General features: G+C 51.1%; 5 non-coding genes across 5 annotated transcripts; all 5 read left to right on the top strand.

The window, feature by feature from the left end:
* Trnas-cga lies at positions 1-77 on the top strand. Its single transcript has one exon. It is a non-coding gene; the product is annotated as a tRNA-Ser (tRNA).
* A 2,030-nt stretch (positions 78-2,107) lies between these two features.
* On the top strand, positions 2,108-2,184 carry Trnas-cga. The gene has a single exon. It is a non-coding gene; the product is annotated as a tRNA-Ser (tRNA).
* A 4,739-nt stretch (positions 2,185-6,923) lies between these two features.
* Positions 6,924-7,000, top strand: Trnas-cga. The gene has a single exon. It is a non-coding gene; the product is annotated as a tRNA-Ser (tRNA).
* Positions 7,001-8,729: 1,729 nt separating this feature from the next.
* On the top strand, positions 8,730-8,806 carry Trnas-cga. The gene has a single exon. It is a non-coding gene; the product is annotated as a tRNA-Ser (tRNA).
* Positions 8,807-13,545: 4,739 nt separating this feature from the next.
* On the top strand, positions 13,546-13,622 carry Trnas-cga. Its single transcript has one exon. It is a non-coding gene; the product is annotated as a tRNA-Ser (tRNA).

Below are 13,622 nucleotides of genomic sequence, written 5' to 3'. Positions count from 1 at the left end.
GCTTGGGTGGCTCAGTTGGTAGAGCACTTGCCCCCGAGAGGCAAAGGTCCCGAGTTCGAGTCTCGGTCCGTCACGCAGTTTTAATCTGCCAGGAAGTTTCATATCAGCGCACACTCCGCTGCAGAGTGAAAATCTCATTCTGGAAACATTCCCCAGGCTGTAGCTATGCCATGTCTCCGCAATATCCTTTCTTTCAGGAGTGCTATTTCTGCAAGGTTCGCAGGAGAGCTTCTGTTAACTTTGGAAGGTAGGAGACGAGGTACTGGCAGAAATAAAGCTGTGAGCATGGGGCGTGAGTTGTGCTTGGGTGGCTCAGTTGGTAGAGCACTTGCCCGCGATAGGCAAATGTCGGGAGTTCGAGTCTCGATCCGGCACGCAGTTTTAATCTGCCAGGAAGTTTCATACCAGCGCACACTCCACTGCAGAGTGAAAATCTCATTCTGGAAACATTCCCCAGGCTGTAGCTATGCCTTGTCTCCGCAATATCCTTTCTTTCAGGAGTGCTAGTTCTGCAAGATTCGCAGGAGAGCTTCTGTTAACTTTGTAAGGTAGGAGACGAGGTACTGGCAGAAGTAAAGCTGTGAGGATGGGGCGTGAGTCGTGCTTGGGTGGCTCAGTTGGTAGAGCATTTGCCCGCGAGAGGCAAATTTCCCGAGTTCGAGTCTTGGTCTGGCACGCAGTTTTAATCTGCCACGAAGTTTCAAATCAGCGCTCACTCCGCTGCAGAGTGAAAATCTCATTCTGGAAACATTCCCCGGGCTGTAGCTATGCCATGTCTCCGCAATATCCTTTCTTTCAGGAGTGTTGGTTCTGCAAGTTTCGGAGGAGAGCTTCTGTTAACTTTGGAAGGTAGGAGACGAGGTACTGGCAGAAATAAAGCTGTGAGGATGGAGCGTGAGTTGTGCTTGGGTGGCTCGGTTGGTAGAGCATTTGCCCCCGAGAGGCAAATGTCCCGAGTTCGAGTCTCGGTCCGGCACGCAGTTTTAATCTGGCATCAAGTTTCATATCAGCGCACACTCCGCTGCAGAGTGAAAATCTCATTCTGGAAACATTCCCCAGCCTGTAGCTATGCCATGACTCCGCAATATCCTTTCTTTCAGGAGTGCTAGTTCTGCAAGGTTCGCAGGAGAGCTTCTGTTAACTTTGTAAGGTAGGAGATGAGGTACTGGCAGAAGTAAAGCTGTGAGGATGGGGCGTGAGTCGTGCTTGGGTGTCTCAGTTGGTAGAGCACTTGCCACCGAGAGGCAAAGGTACCGAGTTCGAGTCTCGGTCCGGCACGCAGTTTTAATCTGCCAGGAACTTTCATATCAGCGCACACTCCGCTGCAGAGTGAAAATCTCATTCTGGAAACATTCCCCAGGCTGTAGCTATGCCATGTCTCCGCAATATCCTTTCTTTCAGGAGTGCTAGTTCTGCAAGCTTCGCAGGAGCGCTTCTGTTAACTTTGGAAGGTAGGATACGAGGTACTGGCAGATATAAAGCTTTGAGCATGGGGCGTGAGTTGTGCTTGGGTGGCTCAGTTGGTAGAGCACTTGCCCCCCAGAGGAAAAGGTCCCGATTTCGAGTCTCGGTCTGGCACGCAGTTTTAATCTGCCAGGAAGTTTCATATCAGCGCACACTCCGCCTCAGAGTGAAAATCTCATTCTGGAAACATTCCCCAGGCTGTAGCTATGCCATGTCTCCGCAATATCCTTTCTTTCAGGAGTGCTAGTTCTGCAAGGTTCGCAGGAGAACTTCTGTTAACTTTGGAAGGTAGGAGACGAGGTACTGGCAGAAATAAAGCTGTGAGGATGGAGCGTGAGTTGTGCTTGGGTGGCTCGGTTGGTAGAGCACTTTTCCGCGAGAGGCAAATGTCCCGAGTTCGAGTCTCGGTCCGGCACGCAGTTTTAATCTGCCAGGAAGTTTCATATCAGCGCACACTCCGCTGCAGAGTGAAAATCTCATTCTGGAAACATTCCCCAGGCTGTGGCTATGCCATGTCTCCGCAATATCCTTTCTTTCAGGAGTGCTAGTTCTGCAAGGTTCGCAGGAGAGCTTCTGTTAACTTTGGAAGGTAGGAGACGACCTACTGGCAGAAGTAAAGCTGTGAGGATGTAGCGTGAGTCGTGCTTGGGTGGCTCAGTTGGTAGAGCACTTGCCCCCGAGAGGCAAAGGTCCCGAGTTCGAGTCTCGGTCCGGCACGCAGTTTTAATCTTCCAGGAAGTTTCATATCAGCGCACACTCCTCTGCAGAGTGAAAATCTCATTCTGGAAACATTCCCCAGTCTGTGGCTATGCCATGTCTCCGCAATATCCTTTCTTTCAGGAGTGCTAGTTCTGCAAGGTTCCCAGGAGAGCTTCTGTTAACTTTGGAAGGTAGGAGACGAGGTACTGGCAGAAATAAAGCTGTGGCAATGGGGCGTGAGTTGTGCTTGGGTGGCTCGGTTGGTAGAGCACTTCCCCGCAAGAGGCATATGTCCCGAGTTCGGGTATCGGTCCGGCACGCAGTTTTAATCTTCCAGGAAGTTTCATATCAGCGCACACTCCTCTACAGAGTGAAAATCTCATTCTGGAAACATTCCCCAGGCTGTGGCTATGCCATGTCTCCGCAATATCCTTTCTTTCAGGAGTGTTAGTTCTGCAAGGTTCGCAGGAGAACTTCTGTTAACTTTGGAAGGTAGGAGACGAGGTACTGGCAGAAATAAAGCTGTGAGCATGGGGCGTGAGTTGTGCTTGCATGGCTCAGTTGGTAGAGCACTTGCCCCCGAGAGGCAAAGGTCCCGAGTTCGAGTCTCGGTCCGGCACGCAGTTTTAATCTGCCAGGAAGTTTCATATCAGCGCACACTCTGCTGCAGAGTGAAAATCTCATTCTGGAAACATTCCCCAGGCTGTAGCAATGCCATGTCTCCGCAATATCCTTTCTTTCAGGAGTGCTAGTTCTGCAAGGTTCGCAGGAGAGCTTCTGTTAACTTTGGAAGGTAGGAGACGAGGTACTGGCAGAAATAAAGCTGCGGCAATGGGGCGTGAGTTGTGCTTGGGTGGCTCGGTTGGTAGAGCACTTCCCCGCAAGAGGCAAATGTCCCGAGTTCGGGTATCGGTCCGGCACGCAGTTTTAATCTTCCAGGAAGTTTCATATCAGCGCACACTCCACTGCAGAGTGAAAATCTCATTCTGGAAACATTCCCCAGGCTGTGGCTATGCCATGTCTCCGCAATATCCTTTCCTTCAGGAGTGCTAGTTCTGCAAGGTTCGCAGGAGAGCTTCTGTTAACTTTGGAAGGTGGGAGACGACGTACTGGCAGAAGTAAAGCTGTGAGGATGTAGCGTGAGTCGTGCTTGGGTGGCTCAGTTAGTAGAGCACTTGCCCCCGAGAGGCAAAGGTCCCGAGTTCGAGTCTCGGTCCGGCACGCAGTTTTAATCTGCCAGGAAGTTTCATATCAGCGCACACTCCGCTGCAGAGTGAAAATCTCATTCTGGAAATATTCCCCAGGCTGTAGCTATGCCATGTCTCCGCAATATCCTTTCTTTCAGGAGTGCTAGTTCTGCAAGGTTCGCAGGAGAGCTTCTGTTAACTTTGGAAGGTAGGAGACGAGGTACTGGCAGATATAATGCTGTGAACATGGGGCGTGAGTTGTGCTTGCATGGCTCAGTTGGTAGAGCACTTGCCCCCGAGAGGCAAAGGTCCCGAGTTCGAGTCTCGGTCCGGCACACAGTTTTAATCTGCCAGGAAGTTTCATATCAGCGCACACTGCACTGCAGAGTGAAAATCTCATTCTGGAAACGTTCCCCAGGCTTTAGCTATGCTATGTCTCCGCAATATCCTTTCTTTCAGGAGTGCTAGTTCTGCCAGGTTCGCAGGACAGCTTCTGTTAACTTTGGAAGGTAGGAGACGAGGTACTGGCAGAAGTAAAGCTGTGAGCATGGGGCGTGAGTTGTGCTTGGGTGGCTCAGTTGGTAGAGCACTTGCCCGCGATAGGCAAATGTCCCGAGTTCGAGTCTCGATCCGGCACGCAGTTTTAATCTGCCAGGAAGTTTCATACCAGCGCACACTGCACTGCAGAGTGAAAATCTCATTCTGGAAACGTTCCCCAGGCTGTAGCTATGCTATGTCTCCGCAATATCCTTTCTTTCAGGAGTGCTAGTTCTGCCAGGTTCGCAGGACAGCTTCTGTTAACTTTGGAAGGTAGGAGACGAGGTACTGGCAGATGTAAAGCTGTGAGGATGTAGCGTGAGTCGTGCTTGGGTGGCTCAGTTGGTAGAGCACTTGCCCGCGAGAGGCAAATGTCCCGAGTTCGAGTCTCGATCCGGCACGCAGTTTTAATCTGCCAGGAAGTTTCATACCAGCGCACACTCCACTGCAGAGTGAAAATCTCATTCTGGAAACATTCCCCAGGCTGTAGCTATGCCATGTCTCCGCAATATCCTTTCTTTCAGGAGTGCTAGTTCTGCAAGGTTCGCAGGAGAGCTTCTGTTAACTTTGGAAGGTAGGAGACGAGGTACTGGCAGAGGTAAAGCTGTGAGCATGGGGCGTGAGTTGTGCTTGGGTGGCTCAGTTGGTAGAGCACTTGCCCGCGATAGGCAAATGTCCCGAGTTCGAGTCTCGATCCGGCACGCAGTTTTAATCTGCCAGGAAGTTTCATACCAGCGCACACTCCACTGCAGAGTGAAAATCTCATACTGGAAACATTCCCCAGCCTGTGGCTATCCCATGTCTCCGCAATATCCTTTCTTTCAGGAGTGTTACTTCTGCAAGGTTCGCATGAGAGCTTCTGTTAACTTTGGAAGGTAGGAGACGAGGTACTGGCAGAAATAAAGCTGTGAGCATGGGGCGTGAGTTGTGCTTGCATGGCTCAGTTGGTAGAGCACTTGCCCCCGAGAGGCAAAGGTACCGAGTTCGAGTCTCGGTCCGGCACGCAGTTTTAATCTTCCAGGAAGTTTCATATCAGCGCACACTCCTCTGCAGAGTGAAAATCTCATTCTGGAAACATTGCCCAGTCTGTGGCTATGCCATGTCTCCGCAATATCCTTTCTTTCAGGAGTGCTAGTTCTGCAAGGTTCGCAGGAGAGCTTCTGTTAACTTTGGAAGGTAGGAGACGAGGTACTGGCAGAAATAAAGCTGTGAGCATGGGGCGTGAGTTGTGCTTGCATGGCTCAGTTGGTGGAGCACTTGCCCCCGAGAGGCAAAGGTCCCGAGTTCGTGTCCCGGTCCGGCACACAGTTTTAATCTGCCAGGAAGTTTCATATCAGCGCACACTCCGCTGCAGAGTGAAAATCTCATTCTGGATACGTTCCCCAGGCTGTAGCTATGCTATGTCTCCGCAATATCCTTTCTTTCAGGAGTGCTAGTTCTGCCAGGTTCGCAGGACAGCTTCTGTTAACTTTGGAAGCTAGGAGACGAGGTACTGGCAGAAGTAAAGCTGTGAGGATGTAGCGTGAGTCGTGCTTGGGTGGCTCAGTTGGTAGAGCACTTGCCCGCGAGAGGCAAAGGTCCCGAGTTCGAGTCTCGGTCCGGCACGCAGTTTTAATCTGCCAGGAAGTTTCATATCAGCGCACACTCTGCTGCAGAGTGAAAATCTCATTCTGGAAACATTCCCCAGGCTGTAGCAATGCCATGTCTCCGCAATATCCTTTCTTTCAGGAGTGCTAGTTCTGCAAGGTTCGCAGGAGAGCTTCTGTTAACTTTGGAAGGTAGGAGACGAGGTACTGGCAGAGGTAAAGCTGTGAGCATGGGGCGTGAGTTGTGCTTGGGTGGCTCAGTTGGTAGAGCACTTGCCCGCGATAGGCAAATGTCCCGAGTTCGAGTCTCGATCCGGCACGCAGTTTTAATCTGCCAGGAAGTTTCATACCAGCGCACACTCCACTGCAGAGTGAAAATCTCATTCTGGAAACATTCCCCAGCCTGTGGCTATCCCATGTCTCCGCAATATCCTTTCTTTCAGGAGTGTTACTTCTGCAAGGTTCGCATGAGAGCTTCTGTTAACTTTGGAAGGTAGGAGACGAGGTACTGGCAGAAATAAAGCTGTGAGCATGGGGCGTGAGTTGTGCTTGCATGGCTCAGTTGGTAGAGCACTTGCCCCCGAGAGGCAAAGGTCCCGAGTTCGAGTCTCGGTCCGGCACACAGTTTTAATCTGCCAGGAAGTTTCATATCAGCGCACACTGCACTGCAGAGTGAAAATCTCATTCTGGAAACGTTCCCCAGGCTTTAGCTATGCTATGTCTCCGCAATATCCTTTCTTTCAGGAGTGCTAGTTCTGCCAGTTTCGCAGGACAGCTTCTGTTATCTTTGGAAGGTAGGAGACGAGGTACTGGCAGAAGTAAAGCTGTGAGGATGTAGCGTGAGTCGTGCTTGGGTATCTCAGTTGGTAGAGCACTTGCCCGCGAGTGGCAAATGTCCCGAGTTCGAGTCTCGATCCGGCACGCAGTTTTAATCTGCCAGGAAGTTTCATACCAGCGCACACTCCACTGCAGAGTGAAAATCTCATTCTGGAAACATTCCCCAGGCTGTAGCTATGCCATGTCTCCGCAATATCCTTTCTTTCAGGAGTGCTAGTACTGCAAGGTTCGCAGGAGAGCTTCTGTTAACTTTGGAAGGTACGAGACGAGGTACTGGCAGAAGTAAAGCTGTGAGGATGTAGCGTGAGTCGTGCTTGGGTTGCTCAGTTGGTAGAGCACTTGCCGCCGAGAGGCAAAGGTCACGAGTTCGAGTCTCGGTCCGGCACGCAGTTTTAATCTGCCAGGAAGTTTCATATCAGCGCACACTCCGCTGCAGAGTGAAAATCTCATTCTGGAAACATTCCCCAGGCTGTGGCTATGCCATGTCTCCGCAATATCCTTTCTTTCAGGAGTGCTAGTTCTGCAAGGTTCGCAGGAGAGCTTCTGTTAACTTTGGAAGGTAGGAGACGACCTACTGGCAGAAGTAAAGCTGTGAGGATGTAGCGTGAGTCGTGCTTGGGTGGCTCAGTTGGTAGAGCACTTGCCCCCGAGAGGCAAAGGTCCCGAGTTCGAGTCTCGGTCCGGCACGCAGTTTTAATCTTCCAGGAAGTTTCATATCAGCGCACACTCCTCTGCAGAGTGAAAATCTCATTCTGGAAACATTCCCCAGGCTGTGGCTATGTCATGTCTCCGCAATATCCTTTCTTTCAGGAGTGCTAGTTCTGCAAGGTTCCCAGGAGAGCTTCTGTTAACTTTGGAAGGTAGGAGACGAGGTACTGGCAGAAATAAAGCTGTGGCAATGGGGCGTGAGTTGTGCTTGGGTGGCTCGGTTGGTAGAGCACTTCCCCGCAAGAGGCATATGTCCCGAGTTCGGGTATCGGTCCGGCACGCAGTTTTAATCTTCCAGGAAGTTTCATATAAGCGCACACTCCTCTACAGAGTGAAAATCTCATTCTGGAAACATTCCCCAGGCTGTGGCTATGCCATGTCTCCGCAATATCCTTTCTTTCAGGAGTGTTAGTTCTGCAAGGTTCGCAGGAGAGCTTCTGTTAACTTTGGAATGTAGGAGACGAGGTACTGGCAGAAATAAAGCTGTGAGCATGGGGCGTGAGTTGTGCTTGCATGGCTCAGTTGGTAGAGCACTTGCCCCCGAGAGGCAAAGGTACCGAGTTCGAGTCTCGGTCCGGCACGCAGTTTTAATCTTCCAGGAAGTTTCATATCAGCGCACACTCCTCTGCAGAGTGAAAATCTCATTCTGGAAACATTGCCCAGTCTGTGGCTATGCCATGTCTCCGCAATATCCTTTCTTTCAGGAGTGCTAGTTCTGCAAGGTTCGCAGGAGAGCTTCTGTTAACTTTGGAAGGTAGGAGACGAGGTACTGGCAGAAATAAAGCTGTGAGCATGGGGCGTGAGTTGTGCTTGCATGGCTCAGTTGGTGGAGCACTTGCCCCCGAGAGGCAAAGGTCCCGAGTTCGAGTCTCGGTCCGGCACACAGTTTTAATCTGCCAGGAAGTTTCATATCAGCGCACACTCCGCTGCAGAGTGAAAATCTCATTCTGGAAACGTTCCCCAGGCTGTAGCTATGCTATGTCTCCGCAATATCCTTTCTTTCAGGAGTGCTAGTTCTGCCAGGTTCGCAGGACAGCTTCTGTTAACTTTGGAAGCTAGGAGACGAGGTACTGGCAGAAGTAAAGCTGTGAGGATGTAGCGTGAGTCGTGCTTGGGTGGCTCAGTTGGTAGAGCACTTGCCCGCGAGAGGCAAAGGTCCTGAGTTCGAGTCTCGGTCCGGCACGCAGTTTTAATCTGCCAGGAAGTTTCATATCAGCGCACACTCTGCTGCAGAGTGAAAATCTCATTCTGGAAACATTCCCCAGGCTGTAGCAATGCCATGTCTCCGCAATATCCTTTCTTTCAGGAGTGCTAGTTCTGCAAGGTTCGCAGGAGAGCTTCTGTTAACTTTGGAAGGTAGGAGACGAGGTATTGGCAGAAATAAAGCTGCGGCAATGGGGCGTGAGTTGTGCTTGGGTGGCTCGGTTGGTAGAGCACTTCCCCGCAAGAGGCAAATGTCCCGAGTTCGGGTATCGGTCCGGCACGCAGTTTTAATCTTCCAGGAAGTTTCATATCAGCGCACACTCCACTGCAGAGTGAAAATCTCATTCTGGAAACATTCCCCAGGCTGTGGCTATGCCATGTCTCCGCAATATCCTTTCCTTCAGGAGTGCTAGTTCTGCAAGGTTCGCAGGAGAGCTTCTGTTAACTTTGGAAGGTGGGAGACGACGTACTGGCAGAAGTAAAGCTGTGAGGATGTAGCGTGAGTCGTGCTTGGGTGGCTCAGTTGGTAGAGCACTTGCCCCCGAGAGGCAAAGGTCCCGAGTTCGAGTCTCGGTCCGGCACGCAGTTTTAATCTGCCAGGAAGTTTCATATCAGCGCACACTCCGCTGCAGAGTGAAAATCTCATTCTGGAAATATTCCCCAGGCTGTAGCTATGCCATGTCTCCGCAATATCCTTTCTTTCAGGAGTGCTAGTTCTGCAAGGTTCGCAGGAGAGCTTCTGTTAACTTTGGAAGGTAGGAGACGAGGTACTGGCAGATATAATGCTGTGAGCATGGGGCGTGAGTTGTGCTTGCATGGCTCAGTTGGTAGAGCACTTGCCCCCGAGAGGAAAAGGTCCCGAGTTCGAGTCTCGGTCCGGCACACAGTTTTAATCTGCCAGGAGGTTTCATATCAGCGCACACTGCACTGCAGAGTGAAAATCTCATTCTGGAAACGTTCCCCAGGCTTTAGCTATGCTATGTCTCCGCAATATCCTTTCTTTCAGGAGTGCTAGTTCTGCCAGGTTCGCAGGACAGCTTCTGTTAACTTTGGAAGGTAGGAGACGAGGTACTGGCAGAAGTAAAGCTGTGAGCATGGGGCGTGAGTTGTGCTTGGGTGGCTCAGTTGGTAGAGCACTTGCCCGCGATAGGCAAATGTCCCGAGTTCGAGTCTCGATCCGGCTCGCAGTTTTAATCTGCCAGGAAGTTTCATACCAGCGCACACTGCACTGCAGAGTGAAAATCTCATTCTGGAAACGTTCCCCAGGCTGTAGCTATGCTATGTCTCCGCAATATCCTTTCTTTCAGGAGTGCTAGTTCTGCCAGGTTCGCAGGACAGCTTCTGTTAACTTTGGAAGGTAGGAGACGAGGTACTGGCAGATGTAAAGCTGTGAGTATGTAGCGTGAGTCGTGCTTGGGTGGCTCAGTTGGTAGAGCACTTGCCCGCGAGAGGCAAATGTCCCGAGTTCGAGTCTCGATCCGGCACGCAGTTTTAATCTGCCAGGAAGTTTCATACCAGCGCACACTCCACTGCAGAGTGAAAATCTCATTCTGGAAACATTCCCCAGGCTGTAGCTATGCCATGTCTCCGCAATATCCTTTCTTTCAGGAGTGCTAGTTCTGCAAGGTTCGCAGGAGAGCTTCTGTTAACTTTGGAAGGTAGGAGACGAGGTACTGGCAGAGGTAAAGCTGTGAGCATGGGGCGTGAGTTGTGCTTGGGTGGCTCAGTTGGTAGAGCGCTTGCCCGCGATAGGCAAATGTCCCGAGTTCGAGTCTCGATCCGGCACGCAGTTTTAATCTGCCAGGAAGTTTCATACCAGCGCACACTCCACTGCAGAGTGAAAATCTCATTCTGGAAACATTCCCCAGCCTGTGGCTATCCCATGTCTCCGCAATATCCTTTCTTTCAGGAGTGTTACTTCTGCAAGGTTCGCATGAGAGCTTCTGTTAACTTTGGAAGGTAGGAGACGAGGTACTGGCAGAAATAAAGCTGTGAGCATGGGGCGTGAGTTGTGCTTGCATGGCTCAGTTGGTAGAGCACTTGCCCCCGAGAGGCAAAGGTCCCGAGTTCGAGTCTCGGTCCGGTACACAGTTTTAACCTGCCAGGAAGTTTCATATCAGCGCACACTGCACTGCAGAGTGAAAATCTCATTCTGGAAACGTTCCCCAGGCTTTAGCTATGCTATGTCTCCGCAATATCCTTTCTTTCAGGAGTGCTAGTTCTGCCAGTTTCGCAGGACAGCTTCTGTTATCTTTGGAAGGTAGGAGACGAGGTACTGGCAGAAGTAAAGCTGTGAGGATGTAGCGTGAGTCGTGCTTGGGTATCTCAGTTGGTAGAGCACTTGCCCGCGAGTGGCAAATGTCCCGAGTTCGAGTCTCGATCCGGCACGCAGTTTTAATCTGCCAGGAAGTTTCATACCAGCGCACACTCCACTGCAGAGTGAAAATCTCATTCTGGAAACATTCCCCAGGCTGTAGCTATGCCATGTCTCCGCAATATCCTTTCTTTCAGGAGTGCTAGTACTGCAAGGTTCGCAGGAGAGCTTCTGTTAACTTTGGAAGGTACGAGACGAGGTACTGGCAGAAGTAAAGCTGTGAGGATGGAGCGTGAGTCGTGCTTGGGTGGCTCAGTTGGTAGAGCACTTGCCCGCGATAGGCAAATGTCCCGAGATCGAGTCTCGATCCGGCACGCAGTTTTAATCTGCCAGGAAGTTTCATACCAGCGCACACTCCACTGCAGAGTGAAAATCTCATTCTGGAAACATTCCCCAGGCTGTAGCTATGCCATGTCTCCACAATATCCTTTCTTTCAGGAGTGCTAGTTCTGCAAGGTTCGCAGGAGAGCTTCTGTTAGCTTTGGAAGGTAGGAGACGAGGTACTGGCAGGAGTAAAGCTGTGAGCATGGGGTGTGAGTTGTGCTTGGGTGGCTCAGTTGGTAGAGCACTTGCCCGCGATAGGCAAATGTCCCGAGTTCGAGTCTCGATCCGGCACGCAGTTTTAATGTGCCAGGAAGTTTCATACCAGCGCACACTGCACTGCAGAGTGAAAATCTCATTCTGGAAACGTTCCCCAGGCTGTAGCTATGCTATGTCTCCGCAATATCCTTTCTTTCAGGAGTGCTAGTTCTACCAAGTTCGCAGGACAGCTTCTGTTAACTTTGGAAGGTAGGAGACGAGGTACTGGCAGAAGTAAAGCTGTGAGGATGTAGCGTGAGTCGTGCTTGGGTGGCTCAGTTGGTAGAGCAGTTGCCCGCGAGAGGCAAATGTCCCGAGTTCGAGTCTCGATCCGGCACGCAGTTTTAATCTGCCAGGAAGTTTCATATCAGCGCACACTCCACTGCAGAGTGAAAATCTCATTCTGGAAACATTCCCCAGGCTGTAGCTATGCCATGTCTCCGCAATATCCTTTCTTTCAGGAGTGCTAGTTCTGCAAGGTTCGCAGGAGAGCTTCTGTTAACTTTGGAAGGTAGGAGACGAGGTACTGGCAGAAGTAAAGCTGTGAGCATGGGGCGTGAGTTGTGCTTGGGTGTCTCAGTTGGTAGAGCACTTGCCCCCGAGAGGCAAAGGTCCCGAGTTCGAGTCTCGGTCCGGCACGCAGTTTCAATCTGCCAGGAAGTTTCATATCAGCGCACACTCTGCTGCAGAGTGAAAATCTCATTCTGGAAACATTCCCCAGGCTGTAGCTATGCCATGTCTCCGCACTATCCTTTCTTGCAGGAGTGCTAGTTCTGCAAGGTTCGCAGGAGAGTTTCTGTTAGCTTTGGAAGGTAGGAGACGAGGTACTGGCAGAAATAAAGCTGTGGCAATGGGGCGTGAGTTGTGCTTGGGTGGCTCGGTTGGTAGAGCACTTCCCCGCAAGAGGCATATGTCCCGAGTTCGGGTATCGGTCCGGCACGCAGTTTTAATCTTCCAGGAAGTTTCATATCAGCGCACTCTCCTCTACAGAGTGAAAATCTCATTCTGGAAACATTCCCCAGGCTGTGGCTATGCCATGTCTCCGCAATATCCTTTCTTTCAGGAGTGTTAGTTCTGCAAGGTTCGCAGGAGAGCTTCTGTTAACTTTGGAAGGTAGGAGACGAGGTACTGGCAGAAATAAAGCTGTGAGCATGGGGCGTGAGTTGTGCTTGCATGGCTCAGTTGGTAGAGCACTTGCCCCCGAGAGGCAAAGGTACCGAGTTCGAGTCTCGGTCCGGCACGCAGTTTTAATCTTCCAGGAAGTTTCATATCAGCGCACACTCCTCTGCAGAGTGAAAATCTCATTCTGGAAACATTGCCCAGTCTGTGGCTATGCCATGTCTCCGCAATATCCTTTCTTTCAGGAGTGCTAGTTCTGCAAGGTTCGCAGGAGAGCTTCTGTTAACTTTGGAAGGTAGGAGACGAGGTACTGGCAGAAATAAAGCTGTGAGCATGGGGCGTGAGTTGTGCTTGCATGGCTCAGTTGGTGGAGCACTTGCCCCCGAGAGGCAAAGGTCCCGAGTTCGAGTCTCGGTCCGGCACACAGTTTTAATCTGCCAGGAAGTTTCATATCAGCGCACACTCCGCTGCAGAGTGAAAATCTCATTCTGGAAACGTTCCCCAGGCTGTAGCTATGCTATGTCTCCGCAATATCCTTTCTTTCAGGAGTGCTAGTTCTGCCAGGTTAGCAGGACAGCTTCTGTTAACTTTGGAAGCTAGGAGACGAGGTACTGGCAGAAGTAAAGCTGTGAGGATGTAGCGTGAGTCGTGCTTGGGTGGCTCAGTTGGTAGAGCAGTTGCCCGCGAGAGGCAAATGTCCCGAGTTCGAGTCTCGGTCCGGCACGCAGTTTTAATCTGCCAGGAAGTTTCATATCAGCGCACACTCTGCTGCAGAGTGAAAATCTCATTCTGGAAACATTCCCCAGGCTGTAGCAATGCCATGTCTCCGCAATATCCTTTCTTTCAGGAGTGCTAGTTCTGCAAGGTTCGCAGGAAAGCTTCTGTTAACTTTGGAAGGTAGGAGACGAGGTACTGGCAGAAATAAAGCTGCGGCAATGGGGCGTGAGTTGTGCTTGGGTGGCTCGGTTGGTAGAGCACTTCCCCGCAAGAGGCAAATGTCCCGAGTAAGGGTATCGGTCCGGCACGCAGTTTTAATCTTCCAGGAAGTTTCATATCAGCGCACACTCCACTGCAGAGTGAAAATCTCATTCTGGAAACATTCCCCAGGCTGTGGCTATGCCATGTCTCCGCAATATCCTTTCCTTCAGGAGTGCTAGTTCTGCAAGGTTCGCAGGAGAGCTTCTGTTAACTTTGGAAGGTGGGAGACGACGTACTGGCAGAAGTAAAGCTGTGAGGATGTAGCGTGAGTCGTGCTTGGGTGGCTCAGTTGGTAGAGCACTTGCCCCCGAGAGGCAAAGGTCCCGAGTTCGAGTCTCGGTCCGGCACGCA

The sequence above is a fragment of the Schistocerca piceifrons genome, chromosome 11 (genome assembly GCF_021461385.2).
Source record: "Schistocerca piceifrons isolate TAMUIC-IGC-003096 chromosome 11, iqSchPice1.1, whole genome shotgun sequence".
Lineage (NCBI taxonomy): Eukaryota > Metazoa > Arthropoda > Insecta > Orthoptera > Acrididae > Schistocerca > Schistocerca piceifrons.
Note: the sequence above shows the minus strand (reverse complement) of the source record. Positions and strands in the feature narration are given on the sequence as shown.